Source organism: Artibeus jamaicensis, unplaced genomic scaffold (assembly GCF_021234435.1).
Source record: "Artibeus jamaicensis isolate MK-2021 breed Jamaican fruit bat unplaced genomic scaffold, CSHL_Jam_final contig_685, whole genome shotgun sequence".
In the NCBI taxonomy this organism is placed as follows: Eukaryota; Metazoa; Chordata; class Mammalia; order Chiroptera; family Phyllostomidae; genus Artibeus; species Artibeus jamaicensis.
The window spans coordinates 7,845,097-7,871,613 of NW_026521924.1; the positions used below are offsets into that span (position 1 = coordinate 7,845,097).

Consider the following 26,517-nt stretch of genomic DNA (forward strand, 5'->3'; position numbering starts at 1 on the left):
CACCGAGTAAATACACTGGCAAAGGGATGGTTTCCATCAAGGTTGAGATGGAACAGGACCGCAGGAGATTTCCTCATGCTACTTAGAAGGTGCATAGTTTAAAACTTGTGATTTTTTTTTATTTCTGAAAATTTTGATTTGCTGTCTTTGGATGGTGTCGACAGTGGGTAAATGAAACCTCAGAAAAGCAAAAGCACTGGGGGAAAGGCGGGAACCACTGTGCTCACCATGGTGCAGAATGTCAGACTGGAGGGAGAGGGCGGGACCGGACAAAATCTTCCCTAATACTCACCTATACAGCTTTATTCCAGCAAGCAGGTACTACTTTTGTGTTAGGTGAAAAAAGAAACAAAATTCAAGGTTTCAGATTCCAAATATTGACCTTTCAGAACAAGATAAAATTAAACATTTGAAATGTCAAAAAAAATTGGATTTCCAACAATTTCTTAACAGAGTGATCATTTAGGATTGGCACATTCCAAGCAAAGGGCAGCTTTAACCATGAAAAATATGAAATGTTACCCAATTATGTCATGTTAACATAAAAGCTATATAAATATTTTAAAGCACATAGAATTGGAAGAGGCAAACACAGTTCAGAAACTAATAGTAAAAAGAGGATAAAGAATATAATTCTGATATATGAAAGGATGCTCAGGATCACTAGCCATCAGGAAAATTTTTTTAAGAAAGAAAAAGAATATACATTTAGAGAGGCTGTATTTCACTGAATCACCTATAAAGACAAAGAACATTTCAGTATCTTCAATTTCCTTCCCTCTCGCTCTAAAGTATAGGCTGAAAGCCACTCATTGCATGCTTAAATAAGAAATACTGATCCATAACTTTTGGTTTAAAACATTTTTTTCTCAAAATACAAAACCTGAGACTTGTGTAGCCATAAGCTCAAGTACACAACATTTTCACTCTGTCTTATCTTTAAGTGGACACTAAAGTCTCCCAGAGAACAGACAGTGCACCCAGACAGGGACAGAGTTCAGCAGAGGCTCAGTGAGCCACCACACTTATAATTCAATTCCTACACATTTTTAAATGCTGGCTTTTAAACTGCAAGCCCCGTGGTTCCTTTAACTATACTTAGACGCACAATAATTGACAGTCGATTACAGCAAGTGGTCTCAAGAGTGGAGTATTATAGCTAATGGTCTGTAAATGTTTTAGCTTCCAAACTTGGGTCAACATTAAGGCAAGCAAAATTAGGCCTTCCCTTAAATGCATTTGATTTTTAAATGCCTGCATGATATAACATTACTTAAAATTAATCTTCCTGTTTTTAAAGTCTGAAATACAACATATTTCAATAAAAAATAAATTCCTAATCCCTCTATTTTCTTATGAAATACACTGTAATATGATAATTTTAAGTATTCATGCCTTGAAGAGGAGCAGAAATGATTTAAAAGCAATGGAGTGAAAACATCCAACTACCCAATGATAAAATGTACCTGAAATGTAATAGCCTTTCCTGATTTACAAGCATGCAACTACTAAAAGCCATATTTAAAACAAAATTATGTAGGAAGTAATCAGAATACAGCATTAAGAGCAAAAAGGCCAGGATAAAAAATGTAGGTCCAAGATAACCTTAATTTTGTAAAAAACTGCAATTAACATTATATTTGAGATATATAACATTAAGTCATAGTGATTATTTTTTGTGTGTGGTGGGACAATAGTTTTGGGGGTTTTTTTGTTTTCCTGAATTTTCAGTTAACTACAAGCATCATTTTTACAATGACAATAAAATTTTTAATAACAATAATGTATCTTTGTCTCTATTCCTGTTGATATATATATTGAAAATTACCACTAAAAATTTAATTAGTCTGTTTATCCACAACTAGAGAAATATACATATTTGTGTTTAATTTTAACTTCAAGTGCAAACACTGGCACAAAAAAGGAGAGAAATATTTAAATAAAAGACATTTCTAAATAAAAGTAGTGGTAAAAGCAAAGTGGATAGGAATGCTATGGGTAAAATTAAAATGAAAAACTGTAATATTTTGTAACTTATTATTCTCAGGTTTTAGACTAAAAAGACATACATCCAATGTCAGGAATAAACCTAAAATATGATCAACTCAACTCAGTATAAATAACTGAAAAAAACTGAAATAATTAACATAATTACAAACATCACTTATCTAAGACTGACGTCCTTTAGCCACATTTGTCAGAAGAGTGCCGGACACATTTTAACCAAACCCCTGCACTGAAGTGTAGTTTCTACTGAAGACTCGCCTTTGCCTTTTACAGGCAAACCAAACAACTCTCCCCAAAGAGTTTCAGAATACTCTAGTAGCACAATTTATAACAGTGTGCTCAATGAATAGTCTTGTTGTCCCAAGAAATTGTTAAACAAGACACTTCTACACTTCCACCAGGCGCAGCTTGTCCAGTCAGGGCCTTGGGAACAAGCATCATGAGCAAACCACTGAAGGTAAAGGGAAGAGATACAGCAGCTGAAAAACTCTTCACGAGAAGCTAGGGAGCAAGCGGGGCAACAGAGAAGGAAACTCAGAGTCCTGTGAAGAAGCCAGGGGCCAGGAGAGAAGATTCTGATCACTGCAGCTAGTGGTTACTGAGAAAATTAAAAAAAAAATAAATAAATAAATAAATAAATAAATAAATAAATACACAGCAAAGGGGAGTTAGGAAAAGAAAAAAGGGGCAGGGGGGAATAGAGAGTTGAAGTGTGCCAAACCAGGGCCTGTGGATGCATTTGTCCAGCAGTTGAGAGAATGCCAAGTGCTGGCCCAACACGGAGGAAACCAAAAAAGCAGCTGATGCTACAAAGCATCTGGAAGTGAAGAGGCAGAGTCTCTGGCAATGTGCCGACGAATCACTGCCAAAAGTAAAGTTTTGAGGGGTTCCAGGAGGCCTGAAAAGCCAGGAGACAGCAAGAAAGGTGAGGTCCCCATCAGATGAGGGCAGGGCTGAGGGTCCTGCCTGAACAAGGCTTCGGGGAGGCAGCAGTGGAGCTGAGAGCACCGAGGGGTTCCCACAGGTGAGGAGCGGTGCTACTCATGTGCGGCACACAGGTGCAAAAGGGACAGGCACAGGAAAGGGGCAGCCCATTGTGCTTGGGGAACATGCAGTTAGGGGCAGGCAGCTAAGGCAGGGAGGCAGCGGGAGACATGGGGAATTTCAACTTCATACCCCAGGCAATGAAAAGGATCAGACCAGCTGCCCAGAGAAGACGGGTGAGTGCAAGTGAGTTTCGGACAAAGGAGGGCAGGAAAATGTGAGGAAACAAGTTAGAAGGCAAATAAAATTCTGCAGGTGAGAAGTAATATGGACCCTGAAAATGGAGCCAAGAGGATGGAGGTGAAACAGATTTTGGAACTGGAATGAAGAGCAACTGGCCATTTCTAGCTATTTGGAGGGACAGAAAGAGAGAGCAAAAGGTTGCTGAGAGAAAGAGAAAGAGAGCAAGAGAAGTTTAAAAAAGGTTCACGTCAAGGAAGTTCAGATGAAAGGGATGTAAATAACATGCTCGCGGAGGGACCCGAATCCCTCCTAAACCCTCCTTTTTAAATATATGGTGACTGCATTATTGATTGATAATGGACGCTGCACACAGTAGGCACTCAGGAGAGCACTGCGCTTAGTCAGCTCATTCCTAATGCACAGCACAGGAGAGCACAGAGGGCATCCTTAGGGCAGCATCTACAGCTCTGCTGCTGGGGCAGAATAATCAGCACAGATGCTAGCAGCAGACGGCCTTCCGAAAGCAGATTGCTAAGGGATAGGGAGCTGCCAGGTCATGGGTCTGACTGGCCAGCATTACCCCACTCTCAATAGTGTCTGCAAACTCACCCTGGGCTTCTTGGAGGTCTGTCATCTGATCCTCCTAATAGGCTGTCATGTGCTGAAAGATTAAGAAAAGAATGTTCACGTTGCCTAAGGCAGCAGCGTGCTTTGTGTCTCATATGTGGAATCTAATGAACAAAATGAGCTAATGAGCAAAATAGAGATAGTCACACAGATAGAGAGTGGAACTGGGGGAGGGACTGAGCACAAAAGAAGAAAAGAGGAAGAACTCTGGGGGCCGACAACAGTGCACAGTGCAGAGATTGCAGGGAGCGGGGAGGAGATGGAGGAGGGTGGAGGGGGATGAATGGTGGTGCACAGAGACTTGACTGGGGATGGCGAACACACAGTACAATGTACACATCCTATGTTGCAGAATCGTGCTCCTGAACCTGTATAATTTTATTAACCACTGTCACTCCAATATTTTTTAATTGGTTTAGTGGCAAAGAAACCTCAGGGAACATCACAATAAAAGCTATAAAAACTTACTATACTGAGTAAACACTAGCAGATGGATGCCATCACATCTTTAATTATCTTCAACTCATTATGCACACATTGACCTTGACAAATTAATAAAGGTGAACTAATAAACTTGCGAGCGTACATAATTTACATAGTTCCAAGTCACAGAGAATATATACAGAAAAATGTTGATAGAAGCGTTTAAATGGGCTCTTTTTCATCCTTCTTAAAACAATAGGGTAAAACAGCTATTGAGTGACTGGGCTTAGCCTTTTTTACCTCGCTCTTCTTACTCTGTAAGGCAGACTAGGATAGGTTCCAAGCTATTAAACTATTTGTGATGCACAAGTCATCATCATAATTGGGGGCACACTTTCTTTTGACCTTTTCAAAACTTTCATTTCCCAAATGTGACAGATAAGAAGTGCTTTTATAGCACCAATAATGATTTTTTCCTATGGGAACCTGCCAATTATAAGTTGAAAACGAAGGAAAGCCCACACTGGATATACATTTAGAATCTCAACGCACCCAAAATATAGCTGAAATACTTAAGAATCATGCTCAAGAGAACAGCTCAGGTGAGTTAAGAATCTAACCTAGAGAAATACAGACTAAAATAGTTCTAGGGCAAATATTTACTCTCAGCACCTGACCATAGTAAGTGCCCATAAAAATATGTTCAGTGAAAAGTGACTGAGTAGTCCCCTGCAGTATCTGCAACTACTAGTCTGAATCTAAGCTTTTAAACATTAATACATGTGAGGAATTTAATCCATGACACACAAAGCTGTTTCCATAACACATACAACCTACAATTAAGTTAGGCATCAAGTCCTCACCAACTCACCAGACTTCTGACATCTCAAGGACTGTCCAACTTCTCTCATTTTCTCAGTACCCAGCATTGATGCTTAGCACACGAAGGCCTTGATGAAAGTGACACTCAACTGAAGCCATTCAGATACTCCAAGAGTGTTTCATAAAGAATATCTGCTGCCTCCCTACTCTTCTCTCACAACGAATCACCCTTTACGGGAACGTGACTTTACTCTTCATTGGACTCACACACACTGAAGTTAAATTCATTCATTCATTCACTTGTTCATCCACTCAGTGAATATTCACTGATTTATTCTTACACATTGTTCTCACCTTCCACCATCCCACATGGTAGCCACCAGACACATGCAGCCAGTGAGCATGCGAAAGGCGTGAATTACCCACCAGGTTTTCCACACTTAATCTGGAAAAATACGACATAAAATACCTCAATAATTTTATACAGATGACACGTAGAAATATTTTAGATACACTGTGCTAAAAGTATTAATGATATTAATTTGACCTTTTTTCTTTTTGTTTTTATAATATGCTACTAGCAAATTTGGTACACGGGGATTAGCAAGACTTGAGAAAACACCCTATGTTTGACAACCTGACATTCTACTGGAAGAAGTCCGTAGTAAACAAGGAAATAAGTAATAAGAAGTGTTATATAATTTCAGATAATGACAAAAATAAAGCAAGGTAAGAGGAAAGAAAATGGCTGAAAAGCACTGTTTTAGGTAGGGTAGCCATGAGTCTTCTTTGGGCAGAAGACCTCCAAGCAGCATACATAACGGTAAGAACAGGCAGTACCTAGATCTGAGGGCTGTTCTAGGCAGGGAGAACTGCCAGTGCAAAGGCCCTGGGGTGGGAATGAGGCATATAAATTGGAACAATGGCAAGAAGGTAAGGGTAGGGCACAGTGCGGACGATGGGAGAGGAGGTTAGAAGGCCAAAAAACTCCAGAGTATGGAAGTTCTGGTGAGAAGTTTAGGTTCTTTGAACCTATAAATTCCATGTAATTCACATCAGAATTCCTTTGGATTCTTCGAGAAAAACTGACAAGCTGTTTCCTCAAATTTAATAAGTAAAGGGCAAAAAATAGATAAGTCTTTGACCTACCAAATTACCAACAGTTACTATGAAAGCTGGAGTCAGGGATGAGACTGGGGTGAGTAAAGTGAGGCTCGGGGAGCCTAAACACAAGTGTCCCCATAAACTCTGTGTCCTGGGTGTCTTTCCTGCCTCACCCTATTCTTAGCACTGTGGTACTGACTTAAAAGTACAGATGAAACAAAACTAATGGAGTATAATCGAGCAGCCCAAACAGTTCCAGGCAGGGAAATTTTTAGAGCACACAATACTGTGTGTATGGATATGTATATGTGTGTATAGATACGTATGTGTGTGTATATGTATACACGCATATCTCATTCATACACACATATGTATAAGGGACACATGCATGAGGCAAGAGTATAAAAATATAAATGGGAAAACACAGCACCCTAAGGGGAGAACTTGATTCTGCAGAGTGAGACAAAGAACGGAATGAGGGGAACCAGCACTAACACACTCATAACCTTTCATTCTCTTTCATTAAAGAATTGATGTCATACATACAAGGGGCACACAATATCAGAAATGTTGATTTTATAATTAAAAGTAAAGAATAATACAAAATTGTATGCCTATTTGCATTTTTAATCATAAATTTGTGGTCTCTGCTGAGGATTGGAAATGCACAAAAACAGTATTAATTAATATGTTCCTGTTACATTACTTTAAAGTGGTAATTAATATTTAGTAAAGAAAACATATTATAAATCAGAAAAAGACCAAATTTAGGGCCTTAAATGATACTTAAAATATGTGACTTGGGATCTACTTTATCGGCGCTGAGCAGCAGCATGTTGCCTACAAGTGTTCACTACAATGAAAAGGATGCAAACGTGCAAATTGAAATAAATCAGTAAGTTCACATGGACACGAAATTTGCATTTCACTTATTATAGAATAACTAAGCAGTTTTTAAAGTTTTCTAATATTCATAGAGCATTACGGTTAAAGGCATTTTTATTATTACATAAGACACAATTTGGGGAGAGTTGTATGTATGGATGTCTGTATACTACACCTGGAAATACCTTATTTACCCAAATGAAGAAATTTGTTCAAACCTCATTTCCTTTGAGAAACATCAGCACTGTTGTGGTTTTTATTTATTATTTGAGGATATTATAAATGGATAAAGTACGATTTATGGAAAGTTTAAAATAGTCTGTAGGCTCACTGTCTTAGCATAGGAACTGACCCTTAGAATAAAGTTCACTACTTAAAAATAAGAGATTAAATAGAGGGGAAAATACAAAATAATGTCCTTCACCTTTGGTCAAGCAAAAAAAAAAAGCCCCCCCCCCATGAAGCATACTATTACAGAACTAATACCCCTGCAAATTTGAGAGTAAAGGGGCGGGGGGTGGATTGTGTAGCCAGTTAGTATGTAAAGTTCACGGTCATCAGGGTGGATTCATGGCTGAACATTAGCAACGTGAGTCTGGTATCACCGCTCACCTTCCCCAGGCCCTTAAATGTGAGGTTGGTCAAGGCCATCTGAAGGAAATGTGTCCTTTTACAGCAGCATGCTTGTACGGAGAGAAATGTCACTGTTCAGGCATCTCAGGAAGCTATGTTAATTCTTCCTGGGTGCCGCAACAATAGTTCCAGAAAGCTGCCTTGAACTGGAGAGGCAGGCAGTTAAACAAACAGAGAGGATTCCTGGGGACATCAGCCAAAGACCCTGCCAAAGATGACAAACATGAGACCTAGACAAGGCCACTCAGAGCTGTGAAAGTCTCAACTGGCCCGGGCTCTATCTTCTCTCCTTGATACACCAACAGAATGTGATACTCTCCCCACTTTGGGTGACCTCACATCAGAGCCATCGCTCATTTCCTTGCTGAATAATAGAAGGGAAAGGGAAAGCCTGAGAGTTTGGAACAAGGTTCAGCGTTAGAATTTAATACTCACCCTTATTGCAGTGACCTCAAACCATCATTACCACCCCTGCTACACTCAATATTCACACTCACCTGCAGATTGCACAACACATCTTGAGTAAAAGTCGCACCACAGGCTTGATTCAGGTCCTCCCCGTTCTACCCTGCAGCAGGCCCCCAATGCCAGGTATATACGCCCGTCTGTCTGGCATTCTATTAACAGGGAAACCCCACGACTAGAATTCCACATTAAGGCAATATTGATAATGACCCCGAGACACTGAGTCAGACATTCTGAATCAAATGGAAGTTTTATTATATTTAGTGTATTAGATTTAACCATTTAGCAACTTGAGTAATTAGAAAACAAACAAAATTGAGTGTTTTAACAATGTTGGTAATTAGAAAACGAATAAGCCACAAACATAATGAAAGTGTCTCTAGCAGTATGTGATTTCCCCCCAATATACCAAATCCCCTCATTTCCTACCAAAATAAAGCTTTATGTGGATGTTCCACATACAACAAATCTGAAAAAATAGTAAGATTATACACACCTTACACGGAGGACAACGAGCAACATTACTACACTACCCCTGGCTGCACTTGGCAGGATCAGAAGGTGAAGTTCCCTCTCCTGACTGCAGTGAGGTCCTCTGGGGCCGCCAGCCTTTTGTGTTGCTCTGAGGAAGCACTGTGGGAGGGGCCTATGAGCTAAAGCAGAGGAGGATTCTGACCCAAACATTTCAGGCATCTTAACTTTCATTACAATTTACACTACGTAGACACAGGCCTCAGAAAAGAGAAAACCTGATTGCCAACCCTTTTATTTCCCTTTCATGACCCCATACATTTTTCTCCTAAGTATAAGCCTTCAGGTGGTACCTTGCACGCTCACATAAATGATGTTCAAGCCACACAAAACCACTACTGTGCCTGCCCTACACGCATCCCCCATTGCATTTCAAACCTTATAATGTCTCATTTTAGTTGGCATGAGGTTTTTCAGTAGTCATTCCCTTCAGTAAGGCCTGTCTTGGTGGAAAGGGAAAAACCTGACACTTAGCACATGGAAAAGCTGATTTTTTTTAAAAGAAGAGAAGGAAATTGTTATAATTATAGTGAGAGCTTTCACATGCAAATTAAGTTTTCCTTGGAGGACATCTGCATACTTCTCTAAAGGAATCCCCATGCCAAAAGTACACTTGCAGCTTTTCTGCTCCAGTCTTTCAAAGCCAGGCACTTGCCCAGGAACTGCATAGGGGAACAGTCTATGAATGTGTTCCAGACTGTGTCCAGATATGTCTATTTGAGAAAAGGACTTTATAATGTGATTTATAATATTTAAAAGGTACACCATCTATGCTGGTGGAATTGAGGGTTATCAGTCCAGCTGAGACAACCAGTAAAGAGTTAGACATTTCTTCCATTGGGTCTCCCAAACTTATCTCAACCCTGGTTCATAAAGATAAATACGATTTATAAGGTAAACACATTTCTCCTCAGATGCTTAACATCTAACTACAGAATAAAAATGTTCCCAGTTGTTACATGCTATATGACTCAACGATAGTTCTGTGATAAAAAAATAAAGAACGGGTGAAGAGAGTATCTAAACTGAAGATGCTTTTTTCATTTGATTTAATTTTGAGGCAAGTATGGATCTGCCCTTAGTCGTTGAAAAATATTTTAGCTAATCAGCCATGACTAAAAGATGCTAGCAGTTCTTCCCATTGGTGGGCTATAAGAAACATTAGATACACATTTCTAATTCACAGTGGAAAGATACTTTGGGAAGGCAGTAATCTAGTCTAGATCAAAATAATCATTTCTATGTGGAAGAAAATTTAATCATGACAGTTACTTGAAGGAGGTCATTCTTCTCAAAGAGGCTATTTTTACAACACAATACATACAACTCTTCTTAAATAAACTGACCACCAACAGCAGAAAATTAGCCACTCGCATCAAAAGCAGCCTGTTTTTTCAAGACTTCCCAAGCACACAAGTTAGCAGTGGCTTTGGGAACTCCGAATCCACCAGTTTCAGTAGCCCTCGTCCAAGTTAAAGGTTTGTTAGGTGGAAGGCAGAACCAAAATGAGTATAAACATTTCATAACTCAGAACCTCTGAGGCGATGTGTCACCTGGGTTAGGACCCAGTTTTTTATCTGAAACCTTTATAAGTGGAACACCTTGAAAAATAACAGGGAGGAGAAGCGATTTTTGGAAAAATATTTTGAAAAGTACAAAATGTTCACAATATGTTAAGGGGAAAAGCACAAGAGCTCGATTTTACAAAACAAACAAAAACACAATTCTTCTGCTTTGCCGTCTGCAGAATCGCTCCTGTGCCTCATAAGAGGTGCACTGCCAACGCAGGCCTGAGACCAGCACTGCTTCCTGGGCTGTGCCGGTGACACTCCTCGCAGGTGGGGGACAGCCGGACGAGGCCTGCCCCTGAGGAGGACATCTGTGACAAAGCCGAATCTAACATTACTCAACCGGGCATTTACCAAACATACTTTTTCTGGAATACCTATCAACATTCTCACCGATGCCCTTTGGAAACAATCTGTTAAAACACAAAATGACCAGTTACTTAGTGAATACAAACACATTTTTTTTCCTGGAACACCGATTAACATTCTCACTGCCACCCTTTGGAAACAATCTGTTAAACACAAAACGACCAGTTACATAGTAAATACAGGTAGATCTGGAGAGAATGACACTCAGATACCAACAGTGGTGACCTGAGCACTGTGGAATTTCAGATTATAATAATTTCCTACAAAACACATGCATTATTTTCGTCATTTGGAAAAAATGCAACATTTGGGGTGATGGAAATGCTACACTGTTCCACTTTCATCCTAAACTTTACACCAGTAAAAGTGCACTTGGTACTTCAAATGGCAATACGCTGATTTGGAGAAAAGCAGGAAGATTTGGCAATCTGTAGATTGCCACATGTAGTCCCTGCTAGAAAGGAGACATGGCCAACTTAAATACTGATCTCAGATTTCTGGTGTCCTACAAAAATAAGTGAAGCCAGGGGCCCAGCCCTGGCTGAAGATAAAGAAGAACCTCTCTGCCTCTCTAATTTCCTGTTTATTCTCTCAGATGCCAGCCATTACTTGCAGCCTTTGTGAGAAATGTTAAATGTGTACAGGTCATCCTAAACAATGTCCAATCTCTTTATCTCCCATCCCACTCTAAAGACAGCAAACGGAGGAGAGATTATAGCCAAAGACACACTTCTGTGTCAAAGACAATAATTCCTTTATCAATAGGAAGATTTTTAAATCCCATGTTTTAAAAATCTAACTTTTAAAAATAAACGCTAGCCAGTGTAAATGTTCTTTTCAATCAAAAATATATTTTACATATCTTTAACTGCAATTTTTACTGCAAATTTTAAAAAATACCGCAACTGCAAACAAAATAGTTGAAAGACTGCATGTCACCATAGAATGCAGAACGATACTGCACTCACTTTTCTACGCTGAGTTTCAAAATGTTCTACCGATTAGCACACTGAGAAGATAGGTAAGTGCTGTTGAGTAAAATGTCTGTTCATTACTAATAGAAGAGCTGCTAGGCTTCTCTGTCAAACTCGTCCATACACTTGAATAAAGGATGCACAGAACATAAAACCTGGAAGGGGCCATCCTGCCCCTCCACGCCCATCACTCTCTACACTGACGCCTCAGTTAGTTCCGTGGCCCACTGGTCACACTGCTGGTTAGGGTAAGAGAAAGCCAGGCGGCGGTTTCCAGAAGACTAAGGTTTGGAGCCATAACTGGAAACTCCATGAGCTACTGAAGACAATGATTGCATCTCGGCCTTCGCAAGGACAAGGAGATAATATTTATGTGAGAATAGACTTACTCCATCTGTGCCTGGCACACAAAGCTTTCCCTTCACTGGACTGGGCTCACACTTTAACTTGTTCTGCCTGTTTTCCAGATCACTCTTGGCTGATGCCAGAAAAACCCTCCTGTTATTTTCTCTGAGCCCAGCTTTCATAATTTGATAAGCACTAGGATGTGTGCACTGTGCGTGCGTCAGACGAGGGTTGATCAAAATGCTTATTAAGTCAAGAAGCCGTCATTTTAGGCCATTTGAAAACATCGCTCTGTTTTCCATGCCCCCACATTCCGACACCACATGATTCCCCCTATTGTTTCGCAAGTGAAAACGGTGAGACTCTCCTTTCCAAATGGGGAAACTACCAAAGTTATACTTCAAAGTTTTATTTTATTACTTTCATCAGGATTTGAGAGAAAGTATCAAAGAGGTGAATTTTTTAAACAAATCAAGGCCTGGAGAAGAAACTCAGCTACTGTCACCCTTTCAGGGACACATTTCCAGAACATTCACTGTATCAGGCCCCAGGGTTCACACCTTTGCCTTGAAGAGGATCACTGCATATTGGGGATCGTGGTACATGTTTTCCGTATGAGGAAAAGCATTCATCTACAAAGACTAAGCTATTGTTTCAAGCTGCCAATGGGTTCCCAGTATCGTATTTCTGTAGACTCAACAAAGCTTACCAGGTACCTGGCTCTCTACTTCCTATACATGTCCCACATCAACTGCTTCAGGCACTCCTAGCTTTCTGGGTTTTCCGTGTGCTTGTTGCCTTTCCCTCCCTCCCTCCCTGCCTTCCTCCTCCAATACACTTCACTTTCTCAACGGCCCGCCTGTTATTTCATCTGAACCCAGCTTTCATAATTTGATAAACATTAGCATATGTGTGTTGTGTGTTTGTTGGAGGGGGGATGTCAAGATATTTATTAAATCAAAAAAGCAATCATTTCAGCCCATTTTTAAAAAGTGACACTTCCAAATATAAGTAACCTCACATCACTCTTGGGTTCCCCATGTCACTTAGAATAATAGGAGCCCAAGTGTTCACATTGCCCCCAAGACCCTCTGGAGTGTGCCCACCGGTGCTGCCCTAAAGTTGCGGTACTCGATCCAGTTATACCAGCTCCAGCTCTTCCTCAGACAATCTAGGCTCAGTTCTGCCATAGGGTGTTGTCATCAAAGCCTGGGAGAGTCTCCCTGAGACAGACTCAGTGCCGTTCCCACCCTGGCAACCGGAGTCCTGACTCAGACACTGCCTTCTCTGTTCCCTGTCCATCCTTCCTAGACTGCTGCACCCCCGCGCTCCCTAGGCTTCACTACTTTACTCAGCTCTGTAATATTACCAGTCACTATCGACTTTCATTTTGGTTCTGTCTTCCCCATTACAATGTAAGCACCAAGCTGAGTTTTTATCTTTTTTTTATTCACTTGTAAAGCCCCAGCTCCTAAAACAGTGCCACGCCTGAGGGAGGTATGCAACCAAAAGTAAATAAATGAGCGAATACAGGGACCCCTGTAACCTTTTCCTTTTTATTTGCAAAAGCGCAGGATCATTTTCATATAAATAAATACACATCTAATGCAAAGGGACAGAGACAAGTTTGGCCACGAGTGGGAGACAGTTGAAGCTGGGTAATGGCTGCATGGGGATTTCTCATGCTGTTCTTCCTAATTTTCTGTCTGTTTCCACACTTAGGAACTCGTATGGGAGTCTGACAGAGTAACTGTGTGTCTGATTTACACTTCACAGAAATGTACTCGAGATTTTAGTTTGCATATTTTTCATTTTCTTTTTCTGGCACTTTACTTTTCATGTATTTCATAATAGATCAGTCGAAAAAATGGTCCTTCATTGGTTTGAGAAGAACTCCACTCCAGCACTCACTTGCCCACACCTTTGCCACTTGCAGAGGTGTGTTTGTGTTGTTGCATTTTCATCATGTTGGTTACTGAGCTATAGCACTGTTGGTTTAATTCGCACTTCTGATTTGTTAATAGGCTTGCACATCCTTTTAATGTCTGATGGCCCCATAGTCATCATTTTATGAGCTACCCGTTTACATTTTCCCCATCATTCTATTAAGATGTTCATCTCGTTAATGAAATTGTAAGAGGTCATTGTAAAAGCTCTTTGTATTAGGAATATTAGCCCTTTGTTGGTCATATATTATGTGAATACTTCCCCAGAATATTCTCTTTTAACCAATTTTATATGGTGTTCCATTTCACTAAAATAAAATAATAAAGATTTGAAATGTTTTGTGTGGTTTTATTTTTTAATTCTTGCCTTCACGGTTTCCACTTAGAGATGCCTTTCCCACCACAAGATTACAAAAAATATCCATCCACATCTTTTGCTCGTACATTTAAAACTTATCTTGTTACACTGTTATTTTTTATGCCTGAGAATTATTGTTGTATGAGTTGTTTGGTAGGGACTCTCTGCTTTATTTTTCCAGATGACTAGGCAGGTGTCCCAACACCTTTTACTGAATAATTCATCTTTTTTCCCTTCCAATTTGAAATGCCAACCTTATCACATACTAAATTACCATATATACTTAGCTAAAAATAGGCTCTATATTTTATTCATTGATGTATTCTCGTACCAATACCACTGTTCAATCATTACTGACATAATATTCTTTAATATTTGAGACAGCAAGTACTTAAGTTAACATTTCTTAAAATGCTGGGAATGTTTTATAAGTTCATTCTTCCAGATAAACTTCAGGATCATTCTGGCAAGTTCCTCCGTGTTGCTCGGGATTGTATTGTGTTTGCAGTTTCACTGAGAAAAGCTGATGTCTTTGTTTTACTTTCTAAAAACAGAGCATTCATCTCCGCTCAGTTGCAACTTGTCTGACGTCCTATGATTGAATTCCTATGTCCTAAGCCTTCCTCATGGAGTTTCTACACACATCTAGGTAAGTTACTCTGAACTTTTATCTGCTTGTCTATCGTTACTGTACATGGAATCTCTTTTTAATAATGTCCTCTAATATTCATGTTTGTAGGTAAGTCATTAGTATAGTTTTACTTACTTATTTTACAGCCAATCAGCAATATTAGTCAACAATCATAGTGCTTCTAGAAGGTTTTCTGGTTGAGTGAAAACATACTTTTAATTACATTCATACTATCAATTCATTCATGAGAAAAAAGCAAGCAGTTGTTACACATAACTCTAAATATTAGTGTAATTGAAGATCTATAGTATATAAAATATGGACCGCCTCCAAAGAACATAAAATCTACTAGAATACATAAAATACATACACATGTATATACGGGGTCTGGCATAATGCCCGTTTTATTACAAAATCTTTTATTACAAAATCATAAATATGTAATTCTGTAACATAATGTCACACTCAAGCACACCCTATGACATTTTAGGTGAAATGTTCATGTTAAAACTATAAATTATCACGCTCCTATTACTACCCAACTAACCACACTCAAGCAGGCCTTACTTCTGCCGGACTCTGTATTGTTGTACAAAATAGAAATTGGGATGTCTTCACAAGGGATGAAGTTAAAATTTACCGTAAGAGAAAACAGAGGGCACATTACAAAAGGATGGAGAGCTTAAAGAAATCTTCATGAGAAGGTAGCATTTACTTTGAGCACAGAATGTCAGAGTACGACAAGATCGCAGGTATGAAATTCTACAGGAAGACAGAGGAGAAAACCAACCTATGACCAAAGGCAAAAGGAGAAAAGCCCCAAGTTTGTTTGGAGCACAAGGAATGCTAAAGAGTGATTACCATAAACTGATGAAAGGACCATCCGGAAGCAAGACAACTCGTTTCACGTTTGGCAGAAACTGGGGAGCAAGGGAATGACTAGAGCTCAGCTTCAGGAAGATGAATCTAGGGACAGGACGCAAACATGGGGCGACACACACATGGTGGTGTTAAAAGATGGGCCCAAATTTCCTCAACACCCCTCCCACTGAGAAGTGGGATCACCTATGTTCCCCACCTTGACCCTGGGCTTTGTGACTGCCTGACTTATTAACGTGAAGTGACAGTGGGCCAGTTCCTAGTCCCAAACCTTAAGAAACTGGCAACTTTCATCTCCTATGTCTTGGGATAGTTATTTCTGTCACTCAGCCACCATGCTATGAGGAAGACCAAGCAGTCTATGGATGGCCCACCTGCAGCTGGACTGAGGTTCCTGGCCCTCAGATCCCAGTTGACACCCAGCACCAACTTGGCAGGCACGTGAGTGAGTCATCTCAGAAGTGAACCCCATGGCGAGCAGCCAAAATACCCTGGCTGATGCCACAGGGAGCAAAGGCAAGCCCCCTCTGCTGAACAGCAGATTCAAGAGAGCTGTGACTTTAAGCACTTGGTTTTGGAGTGTTTTGTTGCATAGCAATAGTAACTAGGACAGAGACCAATTTAGAGACTCTCACAGTAGTTCAGATCAATAGGATCAAAAAACAACTTGAAAAGTAGCTGTGAGAATAGGGGAAAGGGTTAGATGCCAGCGATATTTAGAAGACACAATCAGTAAGAAGACTGCAGCCAAAAATTTAAATTAAAAACTACCTCCTAGTTATTTCTCTGAGTAAAAATTAACTAGATAGAAATCGTTATTTACTAATATTTGGAACTGCACATTGTGGTAGATAAGAATATTTCAAAGCCAACAGCTGCTCCCTCCCCTACCCACTCCACACCCCCCACTGGAAGAGTGCCCCTTCCTGACCCATGAATACCAAGCTTGGCCATTTGACATGCTTTATCAATGGTATGCTGAGTTGAAATGATGGTGGATCAGCTCCAAGTAAAGGCCTTCAGAGACACTGAAGATTTCTGATTGATCTTTTCTATCTCAGAAGAATATATACCCCGTGCATCTCTCAGGCAAGGAACACGGGGAATGACCCTGCGTCCAGCCCAGGGGAGCACAGTCAAGGTGAATCAAACCCCAGCCAACCCACAGACACGCAGTGAGAAACGACTACATAAGTAATATAAGCAATAGATCAACATAATAAATAAGTAATCACCTGTATGGCACTGGTTCGTTGTAGGACAGATACGTTTACTAGTATTTGGGAACTGCCCACCATCCCATCACAAATGTAAACAATCATAAACCCAGTTATCAACACACTGAAATGCTTCTCCTTTAGAGAAATTCAGTGCAGACACATGCACTGATATTTTAAATGCTTCCATTTAATCAATTAGGTGCTGTAGCTTTCCGTGAATGCAACCAAAAAAAGAGTGTTTTAATACACTATGCAGCTCGTGTTTTTGATTTTTTTTACTCATCCTTGACTTCTTACTACAACCACACTCTGTGGATGGAGATCTTCTGGTGCACGAGACAAAACGAGACACTCGGCAGACACCGGGCAGGCGGCTGCTGCCCAGCAGTTCTCAAAGCGAGGTGCCCAGGACCCCTCCCTCCAGGGACCCAGGAGGTCACAACTATTTTCATTCTGATACAAGACAAACGATTATTTGCCCTTTTCACTCTCATTCTTTCCAACTTGGAGCTTTTCAGAGGCCTCATCATGTTTGATCTCTCACCAGACTACAGAAGCAAACAAGAGAAACCAGGTATCTTCTATTAAGTCAGAAATTAGATAATTTCAAAAATATAAAACAACACCATTCTTTTCACCAAGCTTACCTTATTTTTAAAAATGCAGTAGTTTTTTCATTTATAAAGTGTTATTTATAGTAACATGTAATGGATTTATTATTGGTATTTAAAAATTAATAAATCTTTTTAAATGGCTCCATTTTCCTTTCATATTAGAAAGGAATGTTAGGCCATTTTGTATGATATAGGCCACATAAACGGAAACTGTAAATAATTTTTAAGAGTATATAGGAGCGTGCCCGGGTTATTGTGGCTCAGTGGGCTGGACCATCGTCCTATAGGCAGAAAGGTTGGGGAACCCGGTCAGGGCACATACCCAGGTGGCTAGCGGGTTTGATCCCTGGTTGGGACGCACACAAGAAGGCAACCAATAGACATTTCTCTCTCTGTCTCTCTCATCCTCTCTCTCTCAAATCTATGTTAAATAATATCCTGGAGTGATGATTTAAAAAGAGCATAAAGGAGCCTGAGACCAAAAAGTTTAAGATATAACTCTAACACCCTATTCGCTGGATTAAGGTACACATCAGTATGTTACAACAAAATAGGGCAATGGAAGAACAGACTTTAAGAAAAGTGGAAGCAATAGGGGCAAGGCTGCGGGATTCCTACAAGAATAAGTCCTCAACTTAAATATTATCACCTTCATAATTTAGATGAAAGCAACGGTCATGTGGCTCCTTTGTGCAAATTTTTTCTTTGTTTATCATAATCTTGCTGAATAGAGCCTGGGCATGGTGGAAGATACAGCCGGAGGATTAAATCATCTGTCACAAGCTACACAGGGCTGACAGTAAAAACTGTCTTATATTTTATTCAAGTTGCTACGTAGCACTTATAAGATGCTCTGGCATTATTAAGGGAAAAATGGGGATGTACTAAGTCAACAGAAATGATATATTTATGTACATATTTATTTATGTTTATTAAATATTTTCTCCCAAATGATCTGAAATATTTCAAATATATAAACATACATGAAACCACGGTTAATCTCACAGTGTACAGATGACGTTATCGCATTTTAGAGGAGGAAAATGTTATTAGTTAAGACACAGTACACTACTAACAGACAAACATCAAATCCCTGACACCTCCAAGCAGCCCTTTACATGGCATGCCAGATGTCAACGGATGACCTCTGAACCACCACCTGAAACTCTGAATGAGCCGCACATACTTTCTTCCCTGTTCTAATCTAACCTGACTTCACAGCATCCTTTCTACCTTCACCATCTACCTAAAGAGCCTACACAAAACTCTTCAACCTGGAAAATGTTTTCTAATAAAGCCATCGAAGATGTATTATACGTTTACAAAGTGAAAAATTAAGTCACTGAATTGGGACGTTCAAAAAGCACAATCCCCATGGTTAACAGGTCACTCAAGATACAGAGTCTGCATTTTACAAAACTGGCAAGTTGTTTTTCTGATGAGACATCAAGTTCTCTTCTAACTCGTGGGTCTGTCTGTATGAAACATGGAGCGATATAGGAAAATATGTGTCCTAGCTTCTCCAGTAGCATCATCTCAAGCATGTTTAATATGTGCTACTATTCAGTAAAGAGGAAAGTTCCAAATAATGAGCAACTAAGAAGAAATGATAACATTTATGTAGCTGAATGAGGGTGTCAAGGGTAATGTCAGTTTCTATAACAAGTAGATTAAAAAATATACAAAGGCTCAACACAATAGAAGTTTATTTCTCCCTCTCTCTCATGCTCGCATAATTTATGTTCCTTCTTCTATTGTATAGAGTCATTTGTGGTAACGACTGCAAACGTGACCAACGAAGATTTTCTGTGCAGAAACATGTAGGTGTTCCTGGCTAGTGAAAAGCCCTTGTTCACGCAACAATTTACACCCAGGTTTTGTCAATCCTGTCTCCCAATCGTGCACTACGTTTCACGGCCACCTACATCCAACAAGAACAGAAAAGAGCATGGGGTTTAGCAGACTTGTCCCAGATTTGACACAGGTGGTCACACAGCTGCTGTGTGCACCAGAATAGGGAAGCGGCACGTAGGGAGAACGGACCATATGCTTCAACATAAAACAATACGCCACAGACTACTTGTTCTGGAAAACAAATAAAACGGGCTGATCGACCTAGCCAGTAAGAATCAGAAATGCGACTGTTCGCAGGCAATGGTGTTCGTTAGCATCTGAACAGAAGAAGTCAAACTATAAACAGCAATCTCCACCAGAAAAATAAAAAAAGTTATTTGGTTACTAAACCAAATTGGGATGTTTGTAATTCTGCTATGTGTATTCTTCTGTTAAAGGTCAATGAAAGGATTTCTTTCCATAAAAGAATATCAGGATGTCTTCCTTGCGTTATGACTAATTTCATGAATCACTGATGTCTGGTTCTCCTGGCGGTCTTTAATCATCCTGTTATTATTACTCCACATAGAGGAAGATGTCAGTTGGGACAGGCGAAACCAGTCGGAGCCCCAACATAGGCAGAAAAGCTATTTTCCTGACTATTTCCCTTTTCCTCTCAACAGTCAGCTCTGTCACCCCCACCACGGAAGCCGCTGGCCCTGGCCGCCACAGCTAGCTCTCTGCACAGCCACCGCAGCTGCTGCCTGCACAGACCTCTAAGCCATCCCTCCAGAGGCACAAGCCCAGGTTTGCAGACCGCGAGTCCTGTGCTCCTGCTAGCTGACGGAAGTCAGAAAAAAACAGAAAAGTGGGCATTTCTGTTTCCGAAACTGAAAGAAGCGGGCACTCTCAACCACCCAGCTTCACACAATCATGGACTTCCTCAAATTCAGGAAAAGGATTCAGATGCTGGGCGGCCGAAATGGTGACAAGTGACTACTACAGACACAATAAAATGTTAACTCGAACTGGCACACAGACACCCCTGCCCTTTGTCATGGGGTGTGGGCAGCTGGACAGGCAGGAGAACTAGAGGAATATTAGGGGAAAAACAATCTTCGTTTCCACATGTGCACTAGGGATTCATGTCCAAAACATCCCACAGGATCCCAGAAGGCAAAGCAGGCTGTGTCTTCCCCATTCAGTGCCAAGACCTCGGGGACAAAGCCACTAACAGTGGCATGGAAATGTCCTGGAGGTGCAGCCCTTCCGAGCACTGTCTGAAAGAACTTTCTATGATGGTGGAAACTTTGTATCTGTGTGCTGTCTAGTGGGTACCCTCTAGCCACATGTGGCCCCTGAGCACTTAAACTGTAGTTAGTGAAAATGATGAACTTAAATTTTAATTGTCCTAATTTAAATTTGGATTTAAATAACTACATGTGGCTACTAGCTATCATACTGGGCACTACAGATCTAGCCTTTCTCATGGCCTTTAATGAATCCAGTGTATAAGAAAGTCGGAATGTTTAATGTCTCTCAGGAGGAAGTTCCTCCAACGTCAGCAGAAAAACTGCTTAATGTGTAATATATATATTTCCTTTAACCATTTACAAATATTCTGGCTCTATTTCAGTTGGATATGAGTTCAACTGTAACCTGATTTACACACCTTCACTATTTCCTTAGAGCAAAAATTCTCGACCTCCCCAATTATGAAGACCGATTTTCAATGCCAAATGAATGATTAACCATTTACGAGTTGTGCTTTGAGTCCTGTGAAAAAAAAATACATTAGCCCTGGCCAGCGTTGCTCAGTTGTTTGGTGCCCCGTTGTGGGTTGCATTCCCCGTCAGGGCACATGCCTGGGTTGTGGGTTTGGTTCCTAGTTGGGGTACGTGGGAGCGACAACCGAGAGATGTTTCTCTCTCACATCAATATTTCTCTGCCTGTCTCCCTCCCTTCCCCTCTCTCTAGAACAAATAAGCATGTCCTCAGGTGAGGATTTAAAAAAGTAAAAAAAGCAAACCATTATAGCAAGAAGCTCCTCTTTATTCAGTAGCATGTCATATTCACGTCCATTTCTTCATAACCGCACAGCAGCTATAGAGAGTTGTCACATGGTCTTATGCATAAACATGGAAGATGGCGTTTATTCAATACGTGAGTCACCCTCAGTTTCACCATTGGCTCCAGGGCCTCTTTCAATATTCCACAGCTTCCCGCGCTCTGTGACTCACACAGGTTAGAAGCCCTCCTCTTTTCTTTTTTAAACAAATTAATTTTTTATTGTTGTTCAAGTATGGTTGTCCCTGTTTTCCCCCCATCACGCCCCCCGCCCCACCAATCCCCGCCTCCCACCCTTGTACCTACTCCAAGACCACGTACCTACACCTCCAGCAGATATGTGGTGATATGCTGCAGCGAGGTGGGTCATTGTTCATAAGAGGGGCTTTGGATTGGTGTTAGAGGAATGGAAGAAGCAGTTTTCCTGGTGCTTTAAGTCAAATTATTTCAATATATATGAGGGAGGACCAAGAAAAAACACAGATTCATCTTCTGGAAGTTGAGACCCTTGTAGTACAGGCTTCCCCCACTAGGTGAGTGTTCTAGGAACCTGTCTGTATCAGTGTATCAGCTGGTGGTGTTGTGAGAGGCTGCATTTGGCTTCAGTGAATTTTTCTGAAGACTCTTTCAATGCGTTTGCCCATTTCATGATGGGTGATTTACGAGTGCACCTGCCCACACTGCTGAGTGTTCACTGGTTTTTGACCCAAAACGGCATGACCCCTATTCCCTCCCCTCCCCATTCACTCAATTTCACTCTGAGCGACTTTTGTTTTTGCTTCTCCAAAAATGTCCTCAAAGGGTAATGTTTTGCTGATGTAGGAGAGGTGAAACAAAAATAGCAGAAGCACTAAAAGGCATCAAAATCAAAGAGTTCAAACACTGTTTTGAGCAGTGGGAAAAACATCTTGAAACATGTATTGCATCAAATGGAGAGTATTTTGAAGGTGACTGAAGTTTAAACGTAAGAATAAATACACAAATTTTATAAGTAAATTCTGGGTTCTTTTGGGTCCTCCCTCATAACTGGTAGCAGATGGATAATAACATAAGCTGCAGTTAAGCCCAGTTATGATTCTAGCTTCAAAGAAGATCAAGCTCTAACAATCTGGATATCCAAAACTCAATATTTACATTATGTTCATCAAGTCCTTTCCTACCATCATTTTATCCAAAACATCCTCACCCTCTGCCTGTGATTAATTTGTGTTTCTCTATGACATCTTTGAAGTCAGAATCTGAGAAAATAATTTAAGGAAAAAATACAGCACAGACTTAGCAACTTTGCAGTCGTTTCACTATAAGTAATCTGCATACAACAGATTTTTGAAGTCCATTTCCGAAACAAATTAACCATTTGATGTCTATTTTCAAATGCACTCTTGTAGGATTTATTCCCAAGAGCTGATTTTTACACTGGTGTTTCAATTTATCTTAAGTAGGCCAAATAGTTCACGTCCGCTTCGATTCAGAGATCAGAAAACATGTTTGTTCTTCACAGTAGATCCCTAGTGATCTAGTCCATGTCATAATTCTCCTTTTGACCACCTAGAGATAGGTGAGGTTTTATAGGTAACATATAGGTAACTAACTTGGGAGCTGTGTCGGAACTGAGCTGTTCCTAGGCTGGAATGGCCATGAGCTAGACAAGTTCCCTGGAAGGTGGAGATGTCACTTTGGTGACAGAAGAGTAAAGAAACACCTCATCACATCACATTATAAAACATGGAAGAAATGTTTCTACACACTGAATTCTCTGCCCAGGAATAGTCTAAGAGCTAAAATCTTACAATCTGAGAGGAGGCTGAAGGGAAGCACTTGAGGCTACTGGTATAAGGTCATATTTGACCACTGTGACCTTGGAACATCACAGAATGTCTGCGGAGATCCTGTGGTCTGAGGTGACTGACCCATCAGACCCCACCACGGTGCTCACATCTAAAGCTTTCTGGAGGCCCTCCTCTGGACACACTGCTTTCATCAGAACCCAAGTCCCCGAGCACACCTTTCAGAGTAAAAACCATCAGTCGAAAACAAAAGCAACTGCTAGGCTAGGAGCTTAGTCCGTGAAATTTAGAAACATCTTGGAGAGTCTACGGAGATTACAAGAAATGCCATAAATGTGAGAATACTCATAACTTTGTTATAGCTGATAACATATCAAGCAAATCACTACCCAAACTCTGGGAAAAAAACTTACCAAAAAAATGGAAGGTATAACAACTTTTATTGACCACAGACCATATTATACTTCCAAACTCTCTGAGCTTCCTAGAATGATGTCAACCGAGGATAAACTGAAATTAATCTAGTTAATTTTTTAAGAAGTAGCCACTGATTATATTATACATCACATGATATAGACATGAACTACTCATTCAAAACTGTCATTCTTTTACAAAGCCCGGCAAGTTCAATACTGAATTTAGATAGCTGAACCTGAGACCTTAACTCACTCACAATGACAGGCATTAGCAGCATAAAAATTGCTTTCAGATTAAGTAGGCTGAGTTGCAATTCATGCAAAATAACAACAATTTTTTAAAGTCACAAATTACTTTTAAAAAAGCACATCCACCTACCTTTTTAAAGAAGACCGCATTTCAGGAGTCCGTGTGATAGAGAACAAGTCCTTTCCTGTGGGGGAAAGAAAAGACAGGCTATCCACGAATGACAGGCAGGAGCAGAGGGGGACTTCAGCGACCTGCTAAAATTTCCTGATGGTGTGCTTTCATTTACAACATTAAACAGCAGGACGCTTTCACGTCAGACTTAAAATATTTCTTTATTTCTATCTAAATTGAATATTTTTTAAAGTTTTAATTCCAATTATCTGATTTCTAAGGAGCAAATGGACAAAAGCAAATGGAAATGGATAAAAAGTAAAAGGGAATCTTTCAAAATTAGAATTGAAACATTTACTTTACATTGATCCCAATGACTATACTCAAATATTATGTTTAATTCCATGAAGTAAATCTATACATGAAGAAATAAATGCATAAAACTCCACTCCCATTTCTACTTTCCCAGTGGAAAAAGGAGGTGAAGAGATCATAATAGTCCGTGTAGGTAACAGAAGGTAATAGGATTATCAGCCGAAGTCTCCCGTTGATTCTTCTTTTATTGCCCAAGCTAATGAGCCACATATATAAGGGCTCTATTCTTCCTAGCTAAGACTTTTAGATCAAGAAAAATATGTACAGAAAAGTAAATCAAAATAGAATCCATCTGATTTTCTTTTACATTTATTATTTTCAATAAATAATTGACATAAGAACCTGCTAGTCACAAATAAATACTAAATGTGACTTTCCTACCCAAAATCATGTGTTGGTATAGATTAAATATTCTAATATTTTATGGAGTACATAACTTTATGTACTCCAGCCCAAATAAGGAAGTAAACAATTTGGTTTTACGCAAGTTAATCATCTACTACTATACGTTGTTTCCATCAGATCTAGTTACAACGACCAGTGGAATAATGTCCACAAGAATGTCCTCCTGACTCTGACCCTGATGTGTTAGGTTTCATGTGTAAATTAATTTAACTTCAAATGGGGAGAATGCCGTGTAGATTCAGAAACAATCCCCAGGATTTCTGACCCAGAGGGCTGCGAGGGCCCGAAATGACTGCCAATGCAAAAATTCAAGGAGCGCACAAGCACACACATCAAAGGCGACTCCGAGATTAGCTGGTGCCGGCTTCCATTACCCCCTTCTTTTCTGACAATAAAAGTCCTTTTCAAACATTAAGTAAGAAATCCTCTCAACACCTTACTGAAAGGAATGTGAATCCTGCAACCACTGCACCAGCCAAGGTTCAGTACAGCCCTTCCCAGCCACATTTAGCTCCAGAACCTCTTTCTTTCAAAACAACACCAATTCTGCCCATGGACCCCCCAAAGCAAGCCAGTCTCTGGAGATTGGTTTTGGTTGGTTGGTTGGTTGGTTGGTTGGTTGGTTTTGCCTGTCTTTCTTTGCTTCAGCTGTCAGCCACCACTGCTTTGGCTCTCACTGCCAATGTAGTACACTTAGGGTAAGCAAGAGCTACCGGTTCAATTTTCTGAAATTACAGTTGCAGGTAAATTCCACTAACGGAAAAAAAAGGCAAGAGGGATTGATGATTGACACAGAAACATGGGTCAACAATCACACACTGAAACAAATGATAACATACGGCACAGTAACAACTGGGATGGAGCTCATAGATTCTCAGTTTGGAACTGGGCCATCCATAAATAATACACCTAGGAAGTGCTTCAAAAAAATCCAGTGGGGGCTACTGATGAGGAAGGTTAACAGATAAAACAAAATGGCTATGACTTCATTATAGTTTAATGATGGATATGTATGTGAAGGTTTAATGAAGGGTACATAAAGATTCGTTGTAATATTCACTATACTTTTATGTTATATTTAAAATTTCCCAAAAAGTAGAAGAAGGCCACTAAGTACCACATTAGGAAAAATGAACACTCGGCAGTTATTGTTTTATAAATGAAGTAATAATGGCCTTGAAGCTTTCTTTCAATATTTCACAAGCCAAATAAGAAGTATATATTTAACTGCAATAAAACTTATATTTATTATTTCAAGTATTTGTGCTTTGAATTAAGTGATACCCACATAAAAATACTGGTTATCTCATGCTTGTCAAAAATTGCTGGTAGTTAAATATATCTTTAAGATAAGTAGGGAAATGGATGACCTATAATTAATATCAATGTGATCTATTTCATGAACAAAAATTTTCTAAAACAAGAGGTCTGAGAGGGGACCATTAAGAAATACGATTCTTGCACTGGCTGGTGTAGCTCAGTGGATTAAGCTCGGCCTGCAAACCAAAGAATCGCGGTTCAATTCCCAGTCAGGGCACATGCCTGGGTTTCGGGCCAGTTGCCAGCAGGGGATGCACGAGAGGCAACCATACATTGATATTTAAATCTCTCCCTTTCTCCTTCCCTTCCCCTCTAAAGATAAAAA

At 40.0% G+C, this 26,517-nt stretch overlaps 1 protein-coding gene across 7 annotated transcripts in view; it reads right to left on the bottom strand.

The window, feature by feature from the left end:
• Positions 1-26,517, bottom strand: part of PLCB4 (phospholipase C beta 4) — a 380,642-nt gene that overhangs the window by 329,801 nt on the left and 24,324 nt on the right. For 5 of the 7 annotated variants that reach the window (XM_053671141.1, XM_053671148.1, XM_053671147.1 and 2 more), the window contains exon 2: positions 24,111-24,165. The exons of the other annotated variants lie outside the window; for them this stretch is intronic. The gene's annotated coding sequence lies outside the window, so the exon portion shown is untranslated. The remainder of the gene's footprint in view (positions 1-24,110; positions 24,166-26,517) is intronic. 7 annotated transcript variants of the gene reach the window in all.